We start from the raw sequence: 12,790 nt of genomic DNA on the forward strand, positions 1-12,790 counted from the left end.
GCGGTCTGTCTGTCTTCACACTGGCAGGAGCCTGTTCTATGGGGCCTTCACAGGGGCCTGGACACCCTTGGGAGCCTGAGCTGGAGCTGAAGCCTGGGCCTTAGCTGGAGCTTTGGCCCCTGCCTTGGTTTGAGCCTTGGGCTTTGATTGGCAGAGCCTACGACCCTTGGCCATGTAGCTTCGAATCCTCTTCCCAAGCTTGGGGTGAGCCATGAAAGCCAGATGGCTGAGTTTACAGCTGGGGCCCTTTGGCATCTTGGGCTTGATAGCCTGAGGCGTCACGAGGGCCTTGATGGTCTCTGTGCGTGCACTCACTGCCTTTGCATTGTTGACCTGCATCTTCCTCAGGCCTTTCTTGTGCTTCTTGGCAAAGCGCATGTTCCTCAGGAACTTGGGGTCAACCCCCTTAAAACATTAGTATCTTTGTGACCGGGGTTTCTTGATGCCATTTCTGTGCCATTTACAGGACTGTTTGTGTGCGGTGTGGTTCTTGGACTTGGTCATGTCTGCTCGGTAACCTGTGACTCCTGCAGTGCCTGGGACCAGAAGAGAAAGGGAAAGGCCAGCAGTGCAGCCTTCTACTTGCTTCCTGACCTACTCTCACGATTGAATCCCCCAGCCTGTGAGCCAAAATAAATTCTCTCATGGTGTTTCTTGCTAGCTACATGGTTGCAGCGACACAAAAGTTATTTACATACATACATGTATCCATCCATCCATCCATCCATACATACATACATACATACATACATGTGTGTGTGTATGTGCACATGCATGTGTGCGTGCACGTTTTTAAAAGAACAACAGGTGTACAGGCACACACTGCTTGGCCTGCACTTCACTCTGAAAAGACTTTAGTGGGCTTCTTAGCTGCAAGAAAATTCCTTTTCCTTTTTCTGGGCTCAGACGATTGACAACCCTGGTGCATCTCCTTAGATGATCCCTGAAGAATCAGTCCCCTTCTGGGTCCCCATGAGCATGGCTTGTAACTGTACCCAAAGCACCTGGCCTTTTGATTCATCACAGTTATGCTCGTATTTGATTCTAATAATTTTCGAATGAGCCTTTAGAGGTAATCAAACACAAAGTGCACACCCTGCCCCCACAATCCTATCCCCAGCCCGTGACCTGGCTCCCCCAGGATGTTTGCTGATAGGAAGGTAGCAGGAAGTGGTTCTTGGGGTTCCTGCCTACGCCTGCTGTGTGTTGGGGGGGCTTGCTTATCCTCACCAGAGATCTTTCCGAATCCTATACATGCTCTCCACAGGGCTCCAGCGTCTCGGCAGCTTTCTCCGTCATTCTCCAGCTAGACCCAGCTTTGATATTGGGTGACAGGTAGAACGCTGTGCAGATGCCAAGGTGCCCAAAGGTGCTTACTTGGAGAGGGTGTTTCTGGGGTCAGCGTGTAAAAGGTTCAGCAGTATTTGAAATCTGGAATCTAAATTTAGCCACATTGTGGGGTTGAGAGGTGAATGAGTAACTGTTTTGAAACCCAGAGCAATGGGGATATCTGGCAGAGGGCCAAGGCCTTTATGAGTCCAGAGTGCCTGCAGAACAGGGTCAGAGAAACTATAGTTCCCTGTCACAATCCAGAGTCAGCCATGTTAGAAATGGAATAACATTTGGAACAGGACCTGGCCTACCTGGGTCCCTTGTTTCTTCTCACTGCCACCTTACTGCCAGTGCCAAAGACTTCCGCGGTTGTTCATGACTCCATGTCCATCCAAGAAACGATGATAGATAAAGAAAAAACCCCAAAGATTCATAACTGCTATTCTCAACAACGCCAGGTGCTTGTGCTGGGTCTGTAGAAGGATGTGCCCATCATCCGGCAGACATGAGGGAGGAGGGGCCCAGGGAGTGGTGTGCCCAGAAGTGACCACATCCTGCTCCCATGGACAGTCCCAAGCTAATGGCCACAGGATGGTTAAGCTAAACGGGTCACCAAACAAACCCAAAAGTCATGAATCTAGGAAAGGGATAGATAGGGGAGTAGTATGGGTAAGTCAAGGAATCACCCTAAAATATCGCCACCCAACAGCTAAGCACAATCTTGGGACCCCGAGTTGTCAACATGCATATGTTTTCTTTCTGTCTATTTATATATTTATATTTTTAAATGGAGGAGCACTCTGTCTGCACCTACACCTACATGCCAGAGGAGGGCATCAGATCCCTTTATAGGGGGTTGTAAGCCACCATGTGGTAGCCAGGGATTGAACTCAGGACCTCTGAAAGAGCAGCCAGTCTTGACTGCTGAGCCATCTCTCCAGCCTCACAGAGTTTCTTAAATGATTCTGGCCTTGCTCCGAAGGGCTGCCCAGGCCTCGATTTGTAGCCAGTTTGCTGTTCAGACATTTGGCCACATGGAGGCACCAAAGCCCCAGTCTGGTCAAAGTATCCTCCTGTCTGTCAACTAAGGGGGAAAGGTAGCTGGGGCCGGGTCTACCGGGTGTTGTTGAGACCACCCTTCCCGCTCTCCAGTTACGATCCCAAGTAACCTCATGGCTCTGGGACATCGTATACAGTTGAGTCCTGGTAGTTGGAGGCGGCAGAGATCTCGCAGGTCGAAACTGAGCTAGTGGCTTTAGGAGAGTGTTGCCTCCATGGCCCTTGGACTATTTACTTGGATGATAGGGAACGCTTTCTGTCTTCAGGGTTTTTTTTTTGGTTTTAAGTAAAATTTAAGTTTTTGTAGCTTTGTAGAGCTGTAACGGACACCATTCTGTAAGGTTTAGGGGTACAGTGTGATATCGTGATATGCACCTGCTGTGCAACGGTCACCACAGCCAAAGTAGATACTGCATCTGGGGTGGCGGGAAGCCTTTAGAAGACTCAGCAGACTTCGAGTGCACAACACAGGGTACTGAACACCGGGCTGTGCTTCAGTGCTCCGGGACTCTTCCTGTGCAATGGAACTCTTTCACACTTTGGCTAATTCAGTGTGTGTGTGTGTGTGTGTGTGTGTGTGTGTGTGTGTGTGTGTGTGTATGTGCACGTGTGTTTGCCTGTGTGTATGTATGTGTGCACGTGTGTGCGTGTCAGTGTGCACATGTGTGTGCACATGTGTGTATATGTATGTGTGCATGTGTGCATGCACATGTGTGTGCATGTGTGTGTTTATGTGTATGTATGTGCATGTGTGCATGCAAATGTGTGTGCACATGCATGTGTGAGTGAGCCCGGACGAATGTGAATGAGCCTCCAGTGTTGCTTCCCAATCATTCTCTGTTTTTCAATTAATTTAATTTAATTTTATGTTTGTATGCATGTGTGTGTGTGTGTGTGTGTATGTGTCTGTCTGTGTATGTGCATGTGTGTGCACATATGTGTGTGTGCATGTGTGTGTCTCTGTGTAGGTGTGTGTGCATGTGTGTGTGCACGCGTGTGCATGTCAGTGTGTGCACATGTGTATGCACATGTGTGTATGTGTGTGCACGTGCATGTGTGAGTGAGCATGCACGAATGTGAATGAGCCTCCAGTGTTGCTTCCCAATCATTCTCTGTTTTTCATTTAATTTAATTTAATTTTATGTTTGTATGCATGTGTGTGTGTGTGTGTGTGTGTGTGTGTGTGTGTGGTCATGTGTGTGTGTTCTTGTCTGTTTGTGTATATGTGTGTGCACGTGTGTATGTGTGTCTGTCTGTGTGTGTGTGCATGTGAATGAGCCTCCAGTGTTGCTCCTCAGTCATTCTCTGTGCTTTTCATTTAATTTAATTTTAATGTTATGCATATGCCCACACGTGTGTGTGTGTGTGTGTCTGTATATACATGCATCACATATGTGCCTAAGCCTGAGGTCAGAAGGGGCATCAGATCCCCTGGAACTGGACTTAAAGAAGGCCGTGAGCTGCTGTGTGGGTGCTGGTTACTAAGCCTGGGCTCTCTGCAAGAGCAGTAAGTGCTCTTAGCATCAGAGCCATCTCTCCAGCTCTCCTACTTTAACCCTTGATCTCTTCCTCAGCCCAGAGCTCTCTAACTGGGGTAGGCTGTCCGTCTAGTGAAGCCCAGGAGTCCTCTGTCTTTCCAGTGCTGGAATTCAGTGTGTCCATATAGCTGGATTAAACAAGGTTTACTTTTATTACTTTTAGTCGTGTGTACGCATAACTAATATAAGTACGTCTGTGTGTAGACGCGTCTGTGTGCAGACGAGTCTGTGTGAGCGGAGGCACACATAGCGGCCAGAAGCATTGGATGCCCAGGAGCTAGAGTTTCAAGTGGTTGTAAGTTGCTTGATATGTGTGCTGGGACTCTAACTCGGGGTTCTCTTGACTGCCAAGCCATCTGCCAAGCCTCCAATTCAGATTTCAGTCCTGCAGGAAATATGCCAGGGCTGAGCTTCTGGGTTCTGATACCTGTTTGTCCTTTCCCTGGCCTGTGCCACCTTAGGTAAATCAGTTGCCACCCCAGTCTCTACCTTTGTCTCTTGCTAGCCCTTTCCTGTCAGTGTGCCATCAGCCCATCTGAGAGAACACAGTCTGCTCCAGATCTGTGAGCTGAGAAAGCCTTCCATTGGCGTCTGCTCTGGGGGATGGTGGTCGGAGATGACATCAGCCTGAGATCGGAAATTTCTAGAAGTTTTGCTCTAGAGGTCAAGTGGAAGTGGTTGGAGATAGGGGTGGGAGGGTGGCTGAGTTTTGGTAGGGGAAAATATTCAGAACAGAACAGAACAGAGCCCCAGATACAAATTCCAGTCATTCCTTGTAATAGCACAGCAGGCCAACAGTACAACAGAAAGTCTAGGTGGCTCTGTTCAGGCACCTCCAAACCTTTCTTGGCTGATGAACAACTTAGAGCCACAGCTTCCATTTAAAGTGTTTTTTATATGGGCGAGAGTGATGTCTCGGTGTTTAAGAGCCCTGGCTGCTCTTGTAGAAGACCTGGGCTCAATTTCCAGCACCCACACAGAGGCTAACGACCTTCTGTAACTCCAGGTCCAGAGTTTCTGACACCCTTTTCTGTCTTCCAGGGGCACTACATGTGCAAGGTGCACAGACATGCATACAGGTAAAATATCCATGTGCACAACATAAGATAAAATTTAAAGTGCTTTTTACAACACTGTGGGTTGTTTTGCATTTGAACATCTGGATCTCTCTCTGGGCCCCCGCCTCTGAGCAGTGGTGTGCAGAGAATCATGGGGGCTTTTGATTGGAGGAGACACAGTCCTAGATCACCTCTTCATCTGTAATGATTCTGTCAGTCAAGGATGGAGGTCCAAGCATCTGTATTCTTTAAGCCGTGGTAACCAGGTGAAAGGATGCCATGGCAACGGGAGGAGGGAATAAGTCCTTCTCACTTGTGGGTATCTCCCCGGCCCTCTGCTCTCTTTTGAACATGACTTCTGATTTGAATTCGTATCTTGGAATACTGTAATTCTGGAAAAGGGGATGTAAAAATAGCAATTCTTTGGAAGCAGTGTTTTCCCATCTTGTGTTTAGTCTAGGGTGGTGTGCTGGCTGTTCCAGGACCGTGGCGGAATGCTGCTGGTAACATGTCCCCTGGCTCCACAGAGCTATCCCCGTGCACACAACTCACATGATCTTGCTGTCAGTTCTAAGTGCAGGGTTTGTAGGGTGCCACCAAATGCAGGGTTGGCCCAGGACACTCATTTCTTTGGCCCTGATGGGCTGTGTAGAACTGAAATTCTGCCATTGTGTTATTCTAAGAAAGTGAGAAATGAAGGACTCCTAGTGTGTGAAATGCAGTCTGAGGTTTAGCACACAAAGTAAGTGCTTCAGATGGTCCCTCATGCATGATGAGGAGACTCGATAGTCAACACTGACATGAAGCTGTCTGTAGACGGTCTTTCCCACCTTCCTGTTACTGCTACTGAGGCTTATGGTCCCCTATGATGGCTCACTCTCTTTACCTGAGGCCACTGGTGAAGGTTAATACTGTCAGCTTGACAGAATCTAGGGTTACCCAAGAGACAAACCTGTGCACACATCCGTTAGAGTTTCTAGACTGGGTTCATTGATATGGGAAGATTCATCCTAAATGCGGGTAGCACCATCCCATGGGCCCACTGGGGCCCTAACTGGAAGGAATAAAAATGAGAAATCAGATTAAGAACCAGCATTCATCCTTCTCTGCTTCCTGATTGTGCCTGTAATGTGACCAGCCATGTCACGTTCCCACGGTCACACCTTCTGCACCACTGGGGACCAAACCCTAGGACTAGGGACCAGATAAACTCTTCTGTAAGTTGCTTTTGTGGATTTTTTTTTTGTCACAGCAATCAGAAATGTGTCTAATGCATTTTCCTTCAGGCTGGGCACTCCTTTGGGGGGGGGTGAATACTGGCCACTTTCCCCAAACCTGTGAAGTCTCTGTTTTCTCCATGTAGTCTGCAGAACCAGTCATAACAAGTTTATGGAAACAGGAAAGGGTAGAGTAAGTCAAAACATGCATTTTGGCCTCAAAACAAACCCAGAAACAGACTCAATTCCAAACCACTTCAAGCTATGACGTGACAAGGCTCAGAGGCACGGCCTGTGGGTTCTGTTTCAGCCTTGAAGAGAGAGGGTCAGTATTGGAAGTTCACAAAGGGGGGGGATACAACAGGAGAGGGGATAGTCCCTCACACCAGGGCTGAGAACTTAAGTGTTCAGACACAGCTTCCCCCTCTGAGCCATCCAACAGAGGAGAGAAAATGGCCCCCTGGGAGAACAGGGCAGATAGATGGCCCCTCTGCCGCTCTGATCAAAAGGCAGCCTTCTCAGGTCTACTGCCACACTCTTCCTTCTCCCTGGCCTTCAGGCAACCACAGCCTCTCTTGAGATGGCCTTCTGGTGGCTTTGCCTATCGACTCTTTGCAGAAGAGCTCCCGGCTTATTTAATTAATTTAGCCCTTTCTTCATAGGCCCCACGGAGAGTTGGGCCAAGGCCCAGGGACACCCCAAGTCCTGGCTCATTCATTGCCCTTTCTTTCCACTTGCTTCCGCAGCCTGCCCTGCCACAGCCAGGGGCCTGGTGCTGAGGGTGGAGATGGCTTTCCTCCGATGTCATCTGCTCAAGTGCATGGCCACTGGCTGTGCAGTGGAATGGTGGGCGTGGGCCTTTCCTGCAGGAGGAATGATCTTGTGGAGGGTCAGCGGACTGTCTGCTCCTCTGACCTGTGAGACCTGGGCATAGAACTAATTGACTCCCTTTTTAGCATAGTGCCGGGAAGCCCATTAGGTTGAGCAATAGCTTTCCCGAGACTGTGTTTTGGGAAGAAAGAGGTCGATTTATCCATTCATTGACTCAACAAATCCATCCTTTCAGCACTGAATGGGGACCTATGTCATTCTAGTCTCTCTCTGTGGATTGACAGGTAAGCTAATCCAAACAGCTGGCTCAAGATAGAATGGGGGCTATGTACTTAGGGCTGTGATGGTTAGCAGCTCCGAGCTCCAGATCAGCCAGGCTGCAAAACCATGGGGGAAAGAACAAGTCTGGAGCCTGACCCTTGGCCAGCAGAGGCTGCAGCTGTTACTGATTACCATGCCTGCCTCAGCCCCGGAGGGCTGGCTGCCCTTTCTCCAAAGAGGAAATGCTGATGCCGCCCACAAATTATAGAGAAAAAGTACAAGCTTGTGGTTTTGTGGAACCAGCCAAAGTTCTGCCTCCAAGGCCTGGGCCTTTCATATTCAAGGGCCTGAGCTGAGGTGAGCACTACCAGGGCTTCAAGCACATGACTCTCCTATCTCCTCTCCTTGTTGAACATGGGCTGCTTTAGAAGAGTCAATGTAAAACCAGCCTCTTCCTCACCATACTTGTGATGAGAAATGGGGCACCAGAGTCTTTCAGAACAAGGAGTTCCTGGCCAAGTTTTTTAACCCTCCCAGCTTTTGTGTAGTTGCCAAGAGCTGGGAGGATAGTTGTACTTTTGTCTCCAAAATTCTTGTGTGTGTGTGTGTGTGTACACGTGTGTGTACATGCGTTCACATGTACACATGTGCATGTGGATAGAAAACAGAGGTCAACTACTGGTCTTGTTCCTTAGGAGCTGTCCACCTTCTCCCCCTCCTCTTCTTCCTCCTCCTCCTTCTCTCCCTCCTTTTTCTCCTCCTCTTTTTCCTCCACCTCCTTTCTGAGATAGGTTCTCCCACTGCAACCTGGGTTTTGGGGAATCAGACTAGGCTGGCTGGCTACCTGTCTCTACCTCCCCAGTACTGGGTTTGCATGTTATATGCCACCAGCCTTAGCTTTTTAATGTAGATTCTGGGGATCAAATTTGGGTTCTCATGATTGTGTGGCAAACACTTAGCTGTTTGAGCTATATCAGCACAAACCTCCAGAATAGTCTCTCTCTCTCTCTCTCTCTCTCTCTCTCTCTCTCTCTCTCTCTCTCTCTCTCTCTTGAAGATTTATTTATTTATCTTACATATGTGAGTAGGCTGTCACTGTCTTCAGACACACCAGAAGAGGGCATCAGATCTCTTTACAGATGGTTGTGAGCCACCATGTGGTTGCTGGGAATTGAACTCAGGACCCCTAGAAGAACAGTCGGTGCTCTTAACCGCCGAGCCATCTCCTTAGCCCCCCAAATTCTTTCACAGCTATTATTATTTGATTGAAAGCAAACCAGTCAGTATTTTAACTCATTTTAGTGGAGCCCTGTAACATGCAAAGTGTGGTTCTAAGTCTTTTACATGGATTAAAATGTTAAATCCTGGGGTTGGGGATTTAGCTCAGTGGTAGAGCGCTTGCCTAGGAAGTGCAAGGCCCTGAGTTCGGTCCCCAGCTCCGAAAAAAAGAACCAAAAAAAAAAAATGTTAAATCCTAAGATCTTCTCAGTGGGTTAGAAATTCTTGTGATTTCCCTCCCCCCTCCCCAGATCATGGCTAAGGGAATCGAGTCCCAGAGAAGTGTAGAAATGCATGGCAGGCACCCACTGGTTAAGGCAAACTCTTAGGATTCCCACTGGGCCACTGGACTCCAGAACCCACACTTAAATCATCCTCTGAGTCCATCTCCCAGGGAGGAAACCAACCAGCCAAGGCCACTGCTTCCTTTTGGGGTGCCCCACTGGCTTCCTCTTTATAGGAGATCGCTGAGTCCTGTCTTGACGTTGCCTACGGCCCTGAGCAATGAGCTATGGAGACTGACAGCTGACAAACAGTGGTGTATGAGCTGTCTGGGCACAGGGCGGGGACCGCTGCTCTTAAGTGGCCTTCAGGCACACCTTTTTGCTTTTAAATATTCCATTCTGATCTATGCCTCCAGAGTTTCATGCCTGTAGCAATGCTTTTTGATCATATTCGCCTCTGCTCCTGCCTCCAACTCCTCCCCGCTCACCCTGCCACACCCCTCTCCTAGTTATTTTTTTAAATAACCCATCCCACCTAATTAATGCGGCTCATATATTCATGGGTGGGAAGTCCATCCACTGGTGCATGGTTATCCCACCAAAGGCCATATTCCCACAGAAACTGGACTCTTCCTCCCTTGGTAACCACCAACTGTCAATAACTACCCAGTTAGAGGTAGGGGCGGTAGCCCGTCTCCTTCCACCTTGGAATGCTTCATCTTGTGCTGATCTTATACAAGCAGCCACAGCTGTTGCGAGTTCACGAGCGCCAACAATTCTGTCAAGTCTACAGGTCACTGTTTCCCCTTAGTCTTCCCCAACTTCTGGGTCTTACAACCTGCCCCTCCCTTCTCCTCCACGATCCACACAGATGTTCCTCTTAGGGGTGAGTACCTCACAGTCATGTATTTTCTGCACTTTGAGGCACTTGCTTGACTGTTCTGAGTGTCTCTTACTTAACACGATGTCTCCGGAATGCCCTTCACAGGGTGACTCCTTCCTCCTGTTTGTGTGTTTGAAAACAGAATCTCACTATGGCGTCCTGGCTGACCTGGAACTTACCACGCAGACCAGGTTGGCTTTGAGCTCACAGAGACTGACTTCTCTCTGCTCCAGAGTGTTGGGATTTCTGCTGTTGATTTTTTTTTCCCCAAGCTCCATTGACGTCTTGCTCAGAACTCTTGAGTGGCAATGTCAAGGTCTTTGTGCAGTATTGAGGGCCCCGACTTACTTGGTTATCTCCATGTTTCCTCACCCTTCCACTGCTATCTATCTTGACTTATTTCTTAGAGTTTCATACAGGTAGCAATGTGTTTTGAACGTATTCACCTCCCACTCCTGCCCCCAACTCCTCCCCATTCACCTCCTGTATCCCTCCCCAACTTATGTCTCAAATAACACAACGAACCTAATTAATGCTGCTAATCTATGCATGGGAAAGCCGGCATTCCCTCTACCCTGCCTCCAGGAGCTGGCTTTTCCATTTAACCGAGACATCCGTAACCCTTTGTTCCTCCTATGGTTTACACATCCATCCTCATCCTCCCCCTCCAGTGGCTTCTCGGGCTGGTGGACCTCCTTAAGTCTCTCCCCATTCCCACACAGGGCTGGCTATCTCGCAGACTAGAAACTAGGATTTATCTTCTATCATCAAGAAGAATCGATGTGAGAGGAGGAATGGAAGCTTAGTCCCATGGTGTCTGGGGTAGTGTTGTTTAAGGAGTCCCATGGGGTTCCTCATCTATAGCCACCTGAGAGCAATGGGAAACCACTAAATGGGAACCATGCACAGCTAAAGGTCAGCAAAGGATCTGGGAAGCCGGAGTTACTCTACCCCCCACCCCCCGGTAGCACATTTCCTACAAAGAAACCCACTGTCTTCTCCTTCCTCAGATCCCTACACCCAGACAGACGGAGGGACTGCATAAGGGTAGAAAAGCAAACCTAGTCTCGCAGCCTCGGTTGCCCAGGTACCCTTTATTGAAGTTATCTGAGGGATTAAATGATTGGTTAGGGACCGCACATTTAAAAACTCTGCTTGTGTGCTCAGACCCACGTCTGGTCCTGAGGGGAGAAACATAACAGCACGGAAAGGCCAGAGGCCAAGTAAATGGAAATCTGGCTGGATACAGCAGGCTGCTGTTGGTGGCTGTAGCCAGACAGGGAAATTGAGATGGTGTGAGCAGAAATGGTTGGAGGGCTAAGGCTTTTTCTATGAAGTGATGGAAGGATCCTTTTCCAAGGGGCTGGGGGGCCTCCGCAGACATGATCTCATTACTCTCCCCATGGTCCCCCTGCCACTGAAAGCCAGGGGTCTGGGCCAGTCTAGCGCTCAAACTTAGCTCATTTTCCTAACAAGGCCTCTTTCCCTGACAGCAGAGGGATTAGACAGTCTCTCAACTCCAACCCATGACAGCTCGCTACGGCAGTCTCCTCAAACTCTAAAACACTTGAATTCCTGTGCGCGAAAAATATGCCTGTGGAAGGTGGGGGAGGGGCAGCTGTCCAAAGAGAATCATTTCATTCTGTATTGAAGGGTTGCCTATCTTACCTTGCTTTGGCAAAAGGGGATGCTAGCCACTCAGTGAGACAAACTCTTGCACCTTCAAAGCTCTCTCTCTCTCTCTCTCTCTCTCTCTCTCTCTCTCTCTCTCTCTCTCATTCTGGTGAAAGCTATGCCCCCAGGAGCATTCCTGTTCACTCTCTGTGTGATATAAGCTGACGGACCAATTCCAGAGGCATTCCTTCATTTTAGTCTTTTAAACACATACCCCATGCATCGTCTTAAGCAAAGCATGCTAGGAAGGATATCCATTATCTTTTTGTTCTTAAACTACAGCTATGAACTGACCATGCTCAGGAACATACCCCCTTCCTAATATACTTTCCTATGTGAGTCTATAGTGCATCCTAAATGAATTCCCATAGTACTTTGGTACTTTGGAAGTAATTCCCATGCTCGTCTTACCTGCTGCAGGTTTAAATATCCACTCAGATCCGTTGGCCACACTTTGGTTGCATTTGTACTCACTGAGATGCTAACCCACTGTGGTCAGTTATGGGGAAAGAAGAGACAGGGGATTGAGAGTACCCAGTGTTGTGGGTAGAGAACATCCAGGATCAGTTGGGCAGTGCTGTTGTTTTTAATCTTTTCTGGGACACAACACTGTCCTGGTAAATACAAGGAATCTTACTGGAGCTTTACTCGTGACAGTTGCTAAGTGAGAATCACAGAGCTTGGACAGAAGAGAAACCTTGACAGCCATGAGCAGTCTGAGAAGGCTTCATGAGCTGTGGTTACAAGCTAGTGCCCGTCTACTGGGGATCCAGCATGTGCCAGACATCTAAAGACACCATCGTGTAATCCGCATCACAGTTTGTCCTACTGTCCGTCTTAGTAAGTCAGATCCAGGCCATTGATGTTCTCAAGGGAAGGATGATGTTGACAGAGATGCCTAATAGATGTCAGAGATCATGTAATTACTACTTAATTAACTAGTTTGGTTCATGGATTGAACCCAGAGTTTCATGCAGGATAATCATGTTGTCTGTCGTTGATCTATACTTCCATCCAGAAGATGCATGTGTGTGTGTGTGCATGTGTGCTTATGTGTATACATGTATGTGTGTGAATGTGTGTATGTATGTGTGAGTGTGTGTGTGTACGCACACATGTATGCATGCCACATGCATGCATATGCTTGCATATGAATGCCAGAGAGCAAAACACCTCAAGAGCTGTCCACATTTTTAAATTTTGAGGTAAGCTCCTTTCCTGGCCCGGAACTCACCAAGTAGACAAGTTTGGCTGGCCAATGAGCCCTCAGGAATATCTCTGACTTTCTATGCAGGAATTACAAGTGTACATCACCATGTATGGCTTTGGCTCTAGACATCACACTCCCATGCTTGTTCTTGAAGACAACCACTTTACTGGACTATCTCCACCGTGCTGAAGCAAACACAGTTGATTGAGGAAATTAGAGCACGCG

General features: G+C 48.3%; 1 pseudogene; it reads right to left on the reverse strand.

The window, feature by feature from the left end:
• On the reverse strand, nucleotides 1-504 carry LOC116884036 (annotated as a pseudogene).
• Between the last annotated feature and the right edge of the window lie 12,286 nt (nucleotides 505-12,790).

The sequence above is a fragment of the Rattus rattus genome, chromosome 14 (assembly GCF_011064425.1).
Source record: "Rattus rattus isolate New Zealand chromosome 14, Rrattus_CSIRO_v1, whole genome shotgun sequence".
Lineage (NCBI taxonomy): Eukaryota > Metazoa > Chordata > Mammalia > Rodentia > Muridae > Rattus > Rattus rattus.